Genomic DNA, 15,736 nt, shown 5'->3' on the forward strand with positions numbered 1-15,736 from the left:
ACCTGCATTACCAGCAGACAGGAGCCAAAGTGTGCTGAATGTTTGCAAACAGCAGTGGAGCATACTTTAAGTTGGAAGACCACTACATTGATTTTTTACAATTTAGAAGATATACCCCCACAGAAAACTACATGGATTTTTTTCCTGTAGGTTTTCTTTGTGGATATATGAAAGCAAAGCTTGAAAAAGCTGTAAACAGCATTTGCATGCCCTCCCCTCTTTATCTGGTGCAGACTCTAAGGAATGACCAATCGGATGCTACCAACTAATAAGCCTCTGTGCCAGAACCTTGAGTACCCGCACAAGTCTTTCCTATGCTTTTCAAAGAACCGTAGTAGAGCTCATCAGAAGGGTGGAAGGAAGGCAGATGTGTTGCAGCATGAATGCCATTGATTGACAGCTGGCAGTGTTTTTCAGCAAAGTCTTATATAAAAGTGCTGATTCGTTTTAAAAATCTGCACTTTTATAAAACCGTCAATGATTACAGATTCCAGACACAAAGCACTTAGGCAAGTTGAAGTGCTTTATATGTCTGGACTGTTCCTTTAATTTAAAGGGTAATTTTTACACAACATAATCACTTTATCTAAAGGACATAGTTGCCAAAAACCATGCTCAAAATGTTTAACTCCAGAGAAAAAATAAATAAATAAAAAGGGTAGGACTGCTTACCAGAACGGTTAACAACTTACCCACACACAAACCCAAATTCATATAAAAAACATCCAGTTATTTAAATGTACATATCACTCCATTGGCCATTTAAGTGTATGCTCACCTGCCACATCAAAGGAAAACCTCTAAGGCAGGGTCTGAACTAACAATTCACCTTGCTGCTTTCAGCTGGAAGGTAAAATCCCTAATGAGAGAGAGGGGCGTTTTGCTAAACCCCTATACACCTTTCCCTTAATAGGGAACACATGGGATGGGCGGCAGCACTGTAACATGGCTGTGCAATACAAAAGCAAATGTACAGAATTAAGCCATGTGCTCAAACTCCCACTTCTCCGGGGTGGCAACAATGACTATAGTACACATCAGCACCAATACATACATATGTATTGTAACTTGTGTGTACTATATAGTCATTGCTGCCATCCAGGAGTAGTGAGAGTTTGAGCACAAGGCTTTAGACAGGCTGCCCATGACCAATTGAGTTAGACACATGATTATTTACCAAAACGAGTATTCATAATTTAAGGCAAATTAGACAAACAAAATGTGTAGTTTATGTGGAATTAGTTTTTTCAGTTAAGCTATGTTGGCCTTGAAAGTCACGTTGAATTCCCCAGATTACTCATTTTAGTAAATAACCCCCACAGTGTCAAAGCTCTCAACTCTAAATTAAAGGAACATTATAGGGTCAGTAACACAAACATTCCTGACCCTGTAGTGTTACACCAACCATTTAAGCCCCCGGTTCCTCCCTTAAAGTTAATAAAACTCACCTTATTTCCAGCACTGCCCACTGATGCACCAGCTCTGCCTCCTTGGCTGAGATAATCAGAATTGATGATCTGTCAATCACAATGTTCCCATTCAAAAGCTTTGGATTGGCTGAGATTGTCAATTCTGATGATCTCGGCCAATGAGGCAATGCATCTCTATGGGGAAAGATCAGCATCTCCAGCTGAATGTCAATGCTGCACACTGCCACAGGAAGCACCTCCAGTTGCCATCTAAGGAGTGGCCACTAAAGGCGTCCCAGACTAATGTAAACACTGCATTTTCTCAAAAAAAAAAAAATGTGTTTACATGAAAAGCCTGCAGGGACATGCAACATACACTAGAACATTAACCCCTTCAGGACGGAGTCAATAGTACACGTTCTGATCAAAACAAAACGTAAACAAAAACTGGAATTTGCGCTATATATGTCTGTTCAACCGTAATTCACCTCTTTCATATTAAATGCACTGACACACACACACACACAAATAATTTTGTTCAGGAGAAACAGGGCTTTCATTTCATATCAAATATTTATATATGAAACATAATTTGTTATGAATAAAATAAAAAAGAAATTTTAAACAATTTTTAAAATTTGTAGTTCCTCCTCACATTTTAGCTGTAAATGTCATAATACTGTTAGGTTTTACTGCAAAAAAAGGGACATTTGTAATCAGCGATGTCTCGTGAGTACAACAGTACCCCCATTAACAGGTTTTATGGTGTTTTGGAAAGTTACAGGGTCAAATATAGAACGTTCCAAATTGAAATTTGCCAGATTAGTAATGTTACCTTTGAGACGGTGTGGTAGCCCAGGAATGAGAATTACCCCCATAATGGCATACCATTTGAAAAAGTAGACAACCCAAGGTATTGAACGTGGGGTATGGGTATGTTTAGTCTTATAGTAGCCACTTAAAAACAAATATGAACGCTAACTTTGGCCAGTGTTTGTGACTGAGTGAAAAAAGCAAATAAAACCTAATATTTGGCCAGTGTTTGTGACTAAGTGGCTACTAGAAATGACTGGACATGCCCATGTTGCAATACCTTGGGTTGTCTACCTTTGCAAATGTTATGCCATCATGGGGTAATTCTTATTCCTGGGCTACCATACGGTCTCAAAGGCAACATAACCAATCTGGCAAATTTCAATGTCGAAAAAATTAAATGCAAGCCTTATATGTGACTCTAACTTTCCAAAACACCATAAAACCTGTACATGGGGGGGTACTGTTATTCTCGGGAGACTTCACTAAATACAAATATTAGTGTTTTAAAAACAGTAAAACATATTACAACAATAATATAGTCCATAAAAGTGCAGTTTGTTTGTAAACAATGCAAAAAACTTATTTTACTTAAAATATCATAGTTTTATTACAATTTACCAGTTTTAAACACTAATATGAGTTCAGCAAAGTCTCCCGAGTAAAACAGTACCTATGTACAGGTTTTATGGTGTCTTGGAGAGTTACAGGGTCAAATATAGTGCTTGCGAATTAAATTCTCTGCACTGTCTCCCTGTGTTGTTAGGCATGTCAATCAAATGACATAATTATGTTAAAAAATTACTTGTATACGTAGAATTTTAATATATATGCATTTATAGGTATTTAAAAATTCTACGTGTATACTAATGTAATCTTATGTAATTATCTCTCTCTCTGCGGTTATTTGTTTTTTTATATATAGATATATAGAATGTCATTCTAAGTGTATTTTGTTATACACACACATTATATACCGTATTTTTCGCTCCATAAGACGCACCTCACCATAGTCTTCACCCACCGCCTCCCCATAGACTTCACCCACCGCCTCCCCATAGACTTCACCCACCGCCTCCCCATAGACTTCACCCACCGCCTCCCCATAGACTTCACCCACCGCCTCCCCATAGACTTCACCCACCGCCTCCCCATAGACTTCACCCACCGCCTCCCCATAGACTTCACCCACCGCCTCCCCATAGACTTCATCCCCCCCCTCCCCATAGACTTCATCCCCCTCCCCACCCCCCCATAGACTTCATCCCCCTCCCCACCCCCCCATAGACTTCATCCCCCTCCCCACCCCCCCATAGACTTCATCCCCCTCCCCACCCCCCCATAGACTTCATCCCCCTCCCCATATTCTTCTCTCCCATACTGTCCCCCTCCCCTTGTCCCATAATTACTTACCTGTCTTGCAGCGTTGGCCGGCAGCACAGGGCACACCGCGGTAGTGGAACTTGAATTTCATGTTCCAGTTTCTGGCGGGACTGAAAGGAAGTGCGCACTTCCTTTCAGTCCCGCCGGAAACCGGAACATGAAATTCAAGTTCCACTACCGCGGTGCGCCCTGTGCTGCCGGCCAACGCTGCAAGACAGGTAAGTAAAGCTTCATATTCGCTCCATAAGACGCACAGACATTTCCCCTCACTTTTGAGGGGAAAAAAAGTGCGTCTTATGGAGCGAAAAATACGGTATGTAACGTCATTCTAAGTGTATTTTAATATTAATACATGTACTAATATTAAAATACACTTTGTATGACATCTATACACACACACACACACACACACACACACACACACTTTTAATATATTTTTTTTACACTACCTACCAGCAGGGGGACTGTAACATTTCAGACAGCCCCCTTGCTGACAGATCCACAGCCAGCTATAGGGGGCCATATTTGCCGTGGGGTGGCTTGCCTAGGCTCAGGCAGCCCTCAAGAAGAGGATTGCGGCGTTCAGGGGTTAAAAGGACTATAGTCACCAGAACAACTACAGCTTATTGAGTTTGTTCTGGTGAGTAGAATCATTACCTTCAGGCTTTTTGCTGTCAACACTGTCTTTTCAGAAAAAATGCAGGGTTTACATTATAAGCCTAGTGACAATTTCACTGGCCACATCTCAAAAAAATATATACAGATGAAAGGTTTTACTTTAGTGCCGCACCAATCTCACTGGCTGGCAGTTTCGCTCCACCTCCATGATGGAGATCAAATTTGAGGATCTCAGCCAATCCAATACTTTCCCACAGGAAAGCACTGTGAGGGTTCCGCACATGCACAGCAACCATCAGCAACCCCTCAGAGATGCAGTTAATCAATGCATCACTACAGGGAATATTCAGCATCTCCATGCAGAGCACAGAGACACTGTAGCAATAGACTAGGCAACACTTCTAGTGACGGCCACTAAACGGTATTGCTAGGCGGTAATCTAAATGCCTTTTCTCTGAAAAGGCTGTTTACATTAAAAAGCCTACAGACACCAGAACAGCTAAATAATGATGTAGTTGGTCTGGTGATTATAGTGTCCCTTTAGATAGGTTTCACAGCCCAGGATTTTTAAAGCAGACATTAACATAACACTGCATTAGTTAAATTTCAGGCTATTTAACCAAGTGCAAATTCAAAGTAAACTTCAAAAGAGTAGTGGAACTGTAAGCATAGTGAACTTTGATAATTTTACCATTTCAGCTATTTAGACTTTAAAATTAGCTTGGAAATCACATGGACTACTCACTTTAGTGCATACCGAAATACATACATACATACACACACACCCCTCTATATCCAAGATCGCACCTCCTGACCTATAAGAGAATACAAACATTTTCTTGGGGGCCTTTGCAGCATCGAATCAGTATAGTACTTTTGCCGCGTCATGAGTGTTGCAGTTCTGGAACAACCGTCAGCCCACCTTTCTGTCACCTCTGTATGTGGGGAAAAGAAAAAAAAAACAAAAAAACACAAACACACCTAATGAAAAATCTAAGCAACACATGGAATATATGTTTATAAAATATATATAAAAAAAAAAACACAGCAAACATTGTCAGTGCTGTAGTGGTTATGGTGCTTGGAGTGGACATATATATATATATATATATTTTTTTTTTTTTATGTCAGCCCCACTCAAAGGCCATACAAACTAAGTTCAAGTTGTATTGTATGAGGAAGTGGGGATAGTGCCAGGACCTGGTCCGAACCATGCCTATCAGGATTGTGGGAGAAACTGCTCAGCATGCCATCCAGCATAACAAAAAGTGCTCCCTCACAGCTCAGCCAATGAGTGGGTTCGAATCCAGCGGAGTGACAAGTCGACAGCCAATCCGTGGCTTAGATTTGACTAGAGCGCTGTTATGCCTGGCCGCTCAGTTTATGATTGACAGATCCATTTGTCCAATCACAATATATCCCGCCTCGCTGATAAGATGACAGGGTCTCCGGTAATGCCGTACCACATACATTGTGTCTGGTCACCCTCCATTTGCCGCCGATTGGCGTTCGGGCTGTCAAACCAACAGCGCTCCCCTTTGCGCCTCCTACAAACTGACGTCCGTGTTGACAAACCAGCAGCGGTCCCTCGTCTAACCCGCTCTCAGCTTTATCCAATAGCCTATCAGCCCACCTCTCCGTAGCCCCGCCCACCTTCCGCGCTCTCCACAATGCGGCAATGACTGACTCTCCAGTTGTCCAATGGGAAATGTCAGGCCTTTCCATCTCGGCTCGCAGCTTCCTCCAATAGAAAACTACACCGAGGCGGTCTTGTTTGATCGACGTGTTTATCCACCTATCGGCGTAGCACTGCTGGCTGATCGACGTCCTGTCTGTCCAATCACCGTCCAGAACACGTGTGGAGGGAGGCGTGACTTGGCTTCTCCGCCGAGGAGAGTGGAAAGACAGGGAAAGAGAGCAAACGATCGAGCGAGAGAGAGAGGGGGAGGCCGAACCCGTCGCCGCCATTTTGGATCCCACCGAGCTGTGGACGGAGAGCGAAAGAGGCAATAAATAAGCTCTTGTTACGCCTATGCAACCAAATCAGCCGTTACCTCGCCCCTCCTGTGGAGACGAGCGCCTTGTTTTTAGAATAGCCCCGCTAGAAACACAATAACTGTTGGACAAAATAATACAGACCCAAAAACAACCTCAAACCGGAAGCGGCTTCCCCCACCTTTCTCCATCCTCCTGGGGGCGGTGAGAGCTTCTTATTCTTTACCTGTGTCTAACGGTGGCCCCCCGGGGCCCCTGTCCTTGTCGTGGTGGGTGTGGACTGGGAGAGCTGCACACTTGGCTAGGCCTGGATCCTCACACACAGGGGGCCTGCTGGCTGTGAGGGTGAGAGGGGGGCCCTGCTGGCTGTGAGGGTGAGATGGGGGCCCATGGTGGGTGAGAGGGGCCCCTGGTGGTTGTGAGGGTGAGAGGGGGCACAGGGTGCTTGTGGTGGGGGGATGAGGGGGTGCTCAGTCATGTGTAGTTTAATTTTAGTTATAAACAAATCCAATATATACATCTTGATTATTCAGCCACTGCCTGCTATGGGGGTGAGAGGGGGCCCTGCTGGCTGTGGGGTGAGATGGGGCACAGGGTGCTGCTGGTCTATGGGTGAGATGGGGCACAGGGTGCTGCTGGTCTATTGGTGAGATTGGGCACAGGGTGCTGCTGGTCTATTGGTGAGATTGGGCACAGGGTGCTGCTGGTCTGTTGGTGAGATGGGGCACAGGGTGCTGCTGGTCTGTTGGTGAGATGGGGCACAGGGTGCTGCTGGTCTATTGGTGAGATGGGGCACAGGGTGCTGCTGGTCTATTGGTGAGATGGGGCACAGGGTGCTGCTGGTCTATGGGTGAGATGGGGCACAGGGTGCTGCTGGTCTATGGGTGAGATGGGGCACAGGGTGCTGCTGGTCTATGGGTGAGATGGGGCCCTGCTGGGTGAGATGGGGCACAGGGTGCTGGTCTTGGGGGTGAGATGGGGGCCCTGCTGGCTGTGGGGTGAGATCGGGCACACGGTGCTGGTCTTGGGGGTGTGATGGGGCACAGGGTGATCTGGGGGTGAGATGGGGTCCTGCTTGCTGTGGTGGTAAGATGATGCACAAAGTTCTGATCTGGGAGGTTGCTCAGTGTGGGGTTGTTTTATTTATTTATAAATAAATTCAAAATGTATATCTTGATCACTCAGCCACTGACAGGCGTATTCACTAAAGTCAGGGGTTCAAAGTGAATTTCACATTGTAGGCCACAGTATCCAAGCTTAAGCCATTAGCTAGCTTGCAGTTTGTTTCCAGTTGGGCTACTGTGGTCTAAAATTTGAATTAAAAACAATTGCCTCTTTAGTAAATAAGTGTGTAAGGGTTGTGCGTGGCAATGCTGTCCATCCTGTCTAATGAGTAAATTGAGAGCGTGTGTGCGAGTAGTGATCACAGTTTTGTGTTTTTACTCCTTCAGGTTTATAAAGGCTGCAGTGATACTTTATTGTACATAAGACCCAGAACTGTTGATTATTATTTTCCAATTATTTGTGTTTATGTCTGTGTATGATTTGCCTTACACAGCAGTAGAATTTGTTGTTAATTGAAAGGGGAACATAAACACTTTAAAGTTTGTTTTATTTTAGTTAATTTTAAATATATATGTATCTAGATTAGTTATGCTACCGCAACAAAGTTAAACATTGTCATTCAGAGGTGCTTTGAGTTAAATTGGGCCCACAAAGCCATTTTAGAAGTAAATTTGAAATGCCACTTTAGAGCTTAACTGTGTTTTTAAGTTTACTACTTGATGCTTAGCATTATTCACTTTTGTGTGTGTGTGATTTGCATAGAACTGTAGTTGTTGCTAGATCTACGTGCTAAAGATCATGTAAGGTTTTTTCGTGCTTGTCTATGTCTAAGCATCACTGATCTGCTTGCTTGTGTTGTGAGTTGTCTTGCAAAACATGCACTTTTAAATACCCTTTCTAGTTATGGTCAACACCATCCGTCATTTAAAAAAAAAAAAAAGTGTGCGGCTTTTTAAAATCTCACAACGTCTTAGTATTATGTGGATACTCTTCATTTTAAGTTAATTTTTGTACTAGTGACTGGAGTATTGCACCATATTTAATCAGCCACTCAAAGAAGCTACAGATATGAATAGCTTTGTTTGACAAAGGTCAGGATCTTATATCAAGCAAAATGATCCCAGATGTTAGTGTTGCTAGAAGATCATTTATTTTATGGTCATAGACTGTTAAATATGCTTGTAAAGCTGGTTCTTTTTAAAAATTATTTTAGATTTGTCTTTGGTGCTTAATTTAAATGTGTCCTCATTGTGCAAATTTGTTGAAGCAGCAGCATTCTCTCTTGGCTGGAATTTGTTGATATTGTGTTGATGCAACATAGGGAAACTAATACCTTTGGGGAAATGCCTTTTGTACTTTCAAGTTGCTGGTTAGCTGATGTGATTTGTTGAAATCACTTTGTTGCATGTTTAGTGGTTTACAATCTAAAAAGTGTTTAGAGGTTCCACCAGGAAAAATAAGATCCAGCAAACTGCCAGGTGCATAGATAACGGGTATCAATATCTATTTTGATTTATTTATTTTGAGACTGTGATCTGTAATGTCACTGATTTTTATTTATTCTTTAGGACAACATCAGTGTAGACAATATTTTGGGTAACTGTCATTTCTTTCACAGTTTCATACTTACAACAGTATTTTAATTCAGAAATTATAATGTTGAAACCGCATGTTCAGTTAAAGCACCAGCTGGCTTGTCGGCCAATCCAAATTAGAATCTGGACACTTGATGCAATTTCATGTCACTTCTGTCAGTAAGAAAAACACTCTTCATTACAAATCAGATGCAGTTACCATAGGTCAAAGAGCATGGATCCAAGAAGGAGGTATATTATATATTAGTTGGCTCCACTCACCAAACAGACCGTTTAGAAACTTAAGCCATGGTCTACGGAACATGCTCTAAAAAAATATGATGCTCTGTCCCAAATAAAAATTACTTACAATTGTGACCAATACCTGTATGATCAAAATTAGAATTGGGCATCCAATTCCTTGGCATTCCTTTGCTAAATATATGACTTTCATTCAAGTAAAAATTAACGTCAATTGAGCACATCTGGTCGGTTTTCCAAGTCTAACGAATAGATGTTAGATGTATTTTTTTTTTTTTTTTTTAGATCTGATTTGTATTGCATTTTGGGAGCATGTGGTTTTATTTGTAGTCCTTTACAATTTTTGCAACTCTTTCAGTGATTTAATGAATAAACTTCTATCTAGTGATTACATGAATAAGGCAGGTTAAATGTTTGTGTCACTCATTGTCATAGTGTTCAGCATATAATTTCAAAGGAAAATCTTTAGTTTCTGGTGAGAGAAAAAGGAAGTCTTGTGTAGAGGTGGTCAGTGTACTTTTGTGAAGATAATTATATGATCATTTAATAGAGTACAGTATAGCATGTATGTATTTTTGTTTGTTGAATGATTTCCAAGAGAATTTACAAAAAAAAATTGAAGTTTCTCCAGCACCCACTCTTTCTGCGTGCACTTAAAGTTAAATTCCTCGTTATTAATTCAAACATGGCTCCCTGTGTAAGTTTGGTAGCACTTAAGGAATGAATGTAGACTGTTCTGCAAAGGCTGCACTGGTTTGGCATGATTGAATCCTGTTGTTCCCCAGTGGCTAGAGTTTGTGAAAACACATATTTTGGTTTGAGAATGAGAAGTAGGGTTAGACCGGTTTATCGGTTTGGCCGATATTCCGGATTTTGGCAAATATTGGTATCTGCCACTATTGATACCAATATTGACGATAATGTGAGAGGTGGCAGTGGTCCAGCGCACACAGGGCTGGTGCGTTCATAAGGCAGAACTTGTGGTGGCATTAGGGTGCTCCAGCTGTGGGGGTGCAAGAATCGAGTGACCGTAAGGAAGCGCACATCGCTTCCCCTACCCAGTCATTAAGTGTAGTGTGTACAGGAGAGCACTTCCTGTCAGTCCGGCCGGGTACGGGAAACTGAAACTCCTGTACTGCGGTCCACTCTGCTCGGCCACGCTAAAAGAGGTAATAAGGCACACCAGGGAGGGGAGAGAACCACTAAGGGGTGCGGGGACACTAAAGGACAGGAAGGGGAGAGAAACAGTAAGGGGGGGGGGGGAGGTGCACTAAGGGACAGGGTTGGAAGTGGGAGGTAAGGGACAGGGTTGGAAGTGGGAGGTACACTAAACGACAGGGAAGAGAGCCGAACACTAAATATTCTTAAAAACCTAAAAAAAAAAAATCTGACTGGCATGTATGTTTTGTGCATTTACCACTTAAAAAAAAAAAAAAGGATTTGCAAAAATAATAAACATGGTCAGTTAACAGCAGATTTGTGTAGAAATTTGTTTCTTTTTTCAGAATGGTAAATGTACAGAATATCGCTATCGGCCTGAAAGTTCACAGATTATCAGTATCTGCTCTAAAATAAAATCAGAATCGGTCGATTCCTAATGAGTAGTGAAGCCATATGCTTTTAGTAGTTTTGATTTGTGGAGAGTCCAAAATTTGGTTCCAGTGCTATTTCAGTGGGTTTACACTGGTTAGAACCAGCACATTGTATTTATCAGAACAATGCAGCTGTGCATAATAAATCCATTTACTATAGCAACACTGCCTTCTCCTGGCAGTCTAATGAATGTTTTATGGGGATTAAAGTGGATCTGTCACATTCAAAAATATGCAAAGACCTCTGAAGGAACATATCCGTTTAGGGTCTGGGGACTGCAGGGTGTAGTGGAATGTAGGCTTACTTACATTAAAGGATCACTATAGGGTCAGGAACACAAACGTACTCCTGGCCCTATAGTGCTAAACTCACCATATAGGTGGCTAGCCCCCTATAAAAGTTGAAAACTCACCTTATTTTAAAATGTTGTCCTCCTTATGACATCATCAAATGGCGGCTTTTTAGCCAATCCAAATTAGCATGGGGGTGGGGCCAAATGCTGTTTTGGACCATCACAACCTCCTCATAGAGATTCAGCGACTCCATGCAGAGCGTGGGGACGCTGAACGTCAGGGCTGCCTACTGTGCAGCCCTGAGCCTGGAAGCCCCTCCAGTGGCCATCTGAGGAGTGGCCACTTGGAGGTGTCCCTAGGGGCAATGTAAACACAGACTTTTATCTGAAAAGGCAATATTTACATGAAAATGGGTGAAGGGATTATATTAGGGAGTATCTATTATACTCACCAGAACTACATTAAGCTGTAGTTGTTCTGGTGACTATAGTGTCCCTTTTAAGCTTTCTCTTGTGGCTGCTATCATCTTCTTTCTGGATTTATTTGCCAGAAACTACATCACTGCTGTACTCTCACACACTGAGGTCTATGGAGGGTTCCAGAAGACAGCAGGATCATTTGTAGGTGTTGTCTTACGATGAGTGAGACCATGCCTGAAACCCATAGCCGTCACTTGTGGCGCCTTCGAGAACTTGATAAACGTTGACAGTGGAGCTCTGTCCTTTGTCAACCTCGGGGTTTAACTTAAGACAAAGTAGTCCCTACACATTGTTTTTAAAGAGAGAGTGAGGGGGATGGCGCTAACATGTTTTTTTTTTTTTTACACTTTAAGGTCAGGAATACTTTTGCATTCTTGACACTATAGGTGCACAGACCACTTCAGCTCATTGAAGTGGTCTTGATGCAGTGTCTCTGTCCCCCTTAGTCCTGCAATGTAAAACGTTGCAGTTTTAAGGTAGTGGCTGTCTACCAGAGAGCCACTAGAGCACTTCCATGAGTTTACTGGATTTTGGTAACCTATCTGATAATGGACATCCTCACGCTCTGCATGAGGGCATGCAGCGTCAGTGAAATCCCCATAAGAAAGCATTGACCTGCCCAGACAGGTTGTCTTAATAGATTCTGTAGATATTCTTTTAAAAGGCATGAATTTTTATTTTAATTAAAGGGACACCGTAGGCACCCAGACCACTTCAGCTAATTGAAGTAGTCTGGGTGCTGTGACCCTTTTGCACTTAGTGCTGCAATGTAAAACATTGAAGTTCCAGAGAACTGCAATGTTTACATTGCAGCTCTAAGTTTGCCCTCTGTGGCTATCTACCAGAAAGCCACTAGAGGGCTTTCGGAAGCTAAACTGACTTTTGGTACGTTATCTGACGCTGGAGGTCCTCACGGACCTCCTGCGTCAGATTTTCCCCATAGGAAAGCCTCGAATAATGCTTTCCTATGGAGAGGTCTAATGCGCGTGGGCAGAGCCTGACCCAGCACCGAGGGACATCGGCGCTGGATTCGGGTAAGTGGCTGAAGGGGGGCACTCCATGAACCTATAGTGCCATGAAAAAAGGTTTGTTTTCCTGGCATTATAGGAACCCTTTAAAGGGACTCTCCAGGCAGAGTCTTTTACTCACCTCGTTCCAGCGCCGGGAGCCTCGTGAAGCCGCGCCCCCTATTTCGTCAAAATGACGAAATAGGCAGGCGCGAGCAGGGAGCAATCAGACGCGTCATTGCTCCCTTGTGTGCATGCGCGGCTTCGCCTCACATGCGCACATACTTCAGAGGGCGGCATTCATATTTTAATACATCTGACGTGTACAGGGCCTTTTTAGGGCCCTGCATGATAGGAAGTCCCTCTGGTGGCCGTCTGAGTGACGGCCACTGGAGGTATTCCTATCAATCAATGTAAACACTGTATTTTCATTAGATTGCCTGCATGGAGCTATAGATCATACCTGAACAACTACATTAAGCTGTAGTTGTTCAGGTGACTATAGTGTCCCTTTAATTTATTTTGAAAAACAGGATTTTCAAGGCTATAATTAATATGCTTGGAAACAGGTTGTTGATCCAAAGAGAAATCTGATTATCATTATGGAGTCAAAAAGGATTTTATTTTTTTTCCCCTTTTACATTTTTTTCAACTTCTTTTCGGTTAACATGATAAAAAGATGTGTTTAATGGTTGAACCTGATGTACTTGAGTTGTTTTATTATTTTTATTTTTTAACTAGCGGTACTTTGCAACTATGTAAAAATATGGCAATTCATAAATCAAATATAAAAGCAAATTCACAAATGAATTTCATGTATTTGCACCATCTTCATATTCTGTGCAGCTTCTTCTTGTGACCTCATTTTTAAAGCAAATAGGGAAACCCTTTAAATGAGACACTTAAACAACATCGCCACTACAGCTTATTTTTCTGGATATGTTGCCCAGATTGTCGTGTGACTGTTCCTCACTTTAATATCAAACCTTTGAGAACAATACTTTGACACAAACAAGGGCTTTTTCTGCCTTCTGCAGACCTCATTTTATTCACAGATTGATAATCTGGGATAAATAATCCCACAATAACAGTCAGTTTCATATAGCCTGTATAACATTGACTGCGAACACTGGGCTAACACGCCCACACCACTCTCAACCAATTGTCTTCATCAAGGTTGGACAACATTGACACTGATAATGCAAAAGTAGTAATTTTGTATTCTCAGTATGGCCAAGAAGATGGCTGTCTTCAGGCAACTTCATTTCAATAAAGTGGTCTGGAAGCCTTTTTTTTTTTTTTAATTTAAATCCTGTAATGTAATTCATTGCGTTTTGTAGAAACTTTGACAGCCACTATAGGAGTTTCCCTGTGAGAACAGAGTCAAACCTTGGTAATTTTGGCATTTTAAAACTGCAATAAATCAATTTCTAAAAAAAAGTTTTCAGGCCCAGCGTATGAAGCTGCTAAAGGAACAGTCTACAGTTTGCTGTTGTAGTTATGGTGCTAGGTTTGTTCTGGCACTCTCCTGAGTAGATAAGAAACGTTTGGCCCATATAGTCTGCCCAATTTTCTAAGTACTTTCATTAGTCATTGACCTTATCGTATGTCTAGGATGGCCTAATTCCTAGCCCATGCATTCTTAAACGCGCTCATTTAAGAATGGTTTGTCAATTCACCAGGTGGCTGGCGCTTCCTCCCCTGATGTTGATGCAGCCTCTCAGCCTATCAATGGGTGCTAAATGACCCTAAAAGGGACAAAGCTTACCTTTTTCTGGAGGTGAGGCTTAGGTGGAATGCTCTGATTCTGTCTCGTTTCTCACCATTACCAAGATGGGACATCAGATTTTATTTAGTGTCTGAGCCTAAAACAGAATATATGAGAACACTAAAAATGGACAAAACTTTAAAGGGACAATATAAGCACCCACACTGCCTAATCTCATTAAAGTGGTGTGGGTGCAGTGTCCCTGTCCCCCTTAGTCCTGTAATGTAATGTTTACATTGCAGTACTAAGACAGCCTCTAGTGGTGGTCTACAAGGCAGACACTAAAGGCGCTTCTGGGAGTTTACGGTATTCTAGGTCTCTTAAATGACACTGGATGTCCTCCTACTCTGCATGAGGACATCCAGCGTCTGTGAAATCCCCATTGGAAAGTACTGATTCACTGCTGATGCACATTAGTTTCCCCCTGTTGGAGCAGGTGGATCGCCGACCCACGTCCAGAGACATCAGCGCTCGAATTGGTTAGTAAATAAGTGTTTTTTAAACCCTGTATGTGCCATAGGGAAGCGATGGACAGGGGGACCAGAGGGCACTATAGTGTTAGGAATGCAACTTTGTATTCCTAACACCATAGAATCCCTTTAACCCCTTAAGGACACATGACGTGTGACATGTCATGATTTCCTTTTATTCCAGAAGCCTGGTCCTTAAGGAGTTAAAGGAGCACTGTACATGCTTTATCTTATGAAAGTGGGTATAGTGTCAGAGTCCCCTGGCCCTTTCCTTCCATTCAGTGTTAAATCAATTTTAATGTTTTAATGCTAAACAAGAGTCCCCAGCAACACATCCGCTCTCTGCTACTTGGGATAATGAGTAAGTATAAGCCTGAACAGCAGTTGGAGGCTGTGGTTGGCTGAGTATGAAAGCTGACTTGTAGCCTATCACAGTGCTTATTTTGGTATGCATTTGAATAATAAGAACAGTGTAACTTGAATTTCTGCCTTGGCCTTATCACCAGTAGAGATTGGGCTGTGGGCGGGCAGGAACCCTTATTAAGTGTTTAACTGCTTGAAAATGGATTTAAATTGAATGTAGGGACAGTTCCAGTGGACTCCGGGTTCTATAACTAATTAAGTGCAATTAAAGGGTTGTATTGCTTACAGTGTCCATTTAATGGCTTATTTGGCATCAGTATTAAATGTTTGAGTCTTTCCCTCTCTGCCCTTATTCAATAATGCCTGTCAGCAGACAATCATGAAAAATGATGTGTGTGTGTGTGGCCTCCACGTGCCTGTATGACCTCCCTACAACGCCTGTGCATGCTCCTGATGAGGTGGTGGATGGTCTCCTGAGGGATCTCCTCCCAGACCTGGACTAAAGCATCTGCCAACTCCTGGACAGTCTGTGGTGCAATGTGACATTGGTGGATGGAGCGAGACATGATGTCCCAGATGTGCTCAATTGGATTTAGGTCTGGGGAACGGGCGGGCCAGTCCATAGCATCAATGCCTTCGTCTTGC

General features: G+C 42.5%; 1 protein-coding gene across 5 annotated transcripts in view; it reads left to right on the forward strand.

The window, feature by feature from the left end:
* Nucleotides 1-6,102: 6,102 nt before the first annotated feature.
* CNOT3 (CCR4-NOT transcription complex subunit 3) overlaps nucleotides 6,103-15,736 on the forward strand; it is a 45,384-nt gene continuing 35,750 nt past the window's right edge. For all 5 annotated transcript variants that reach the window (XM_063435743.1, XM_063435746.1, XM_063435745.1 and 2 more), the window contains exon 1: nucleotides 6,103-6,422. The gene's annotated coding sequence lies outside the window, so the exon portion shown is untranslated. The remainder of the gene's footprint in view (nucleotides 6,423-15,736) is intronic.

The sequence above is a fragment of the Pelobates fuscus genome, chromosome 11, assembly GCF_036172605.1.
Source record: "Pelobates fuscus isolate aPelFus1 chromosome 11, aPelFus1.pri, whole genome shotgun sequence".
NCBI lineage: Eukaryota > Metazoa > Chordata > Amphibia > Anura > Pelobatidae > Pelobates > Pelobates fuscus.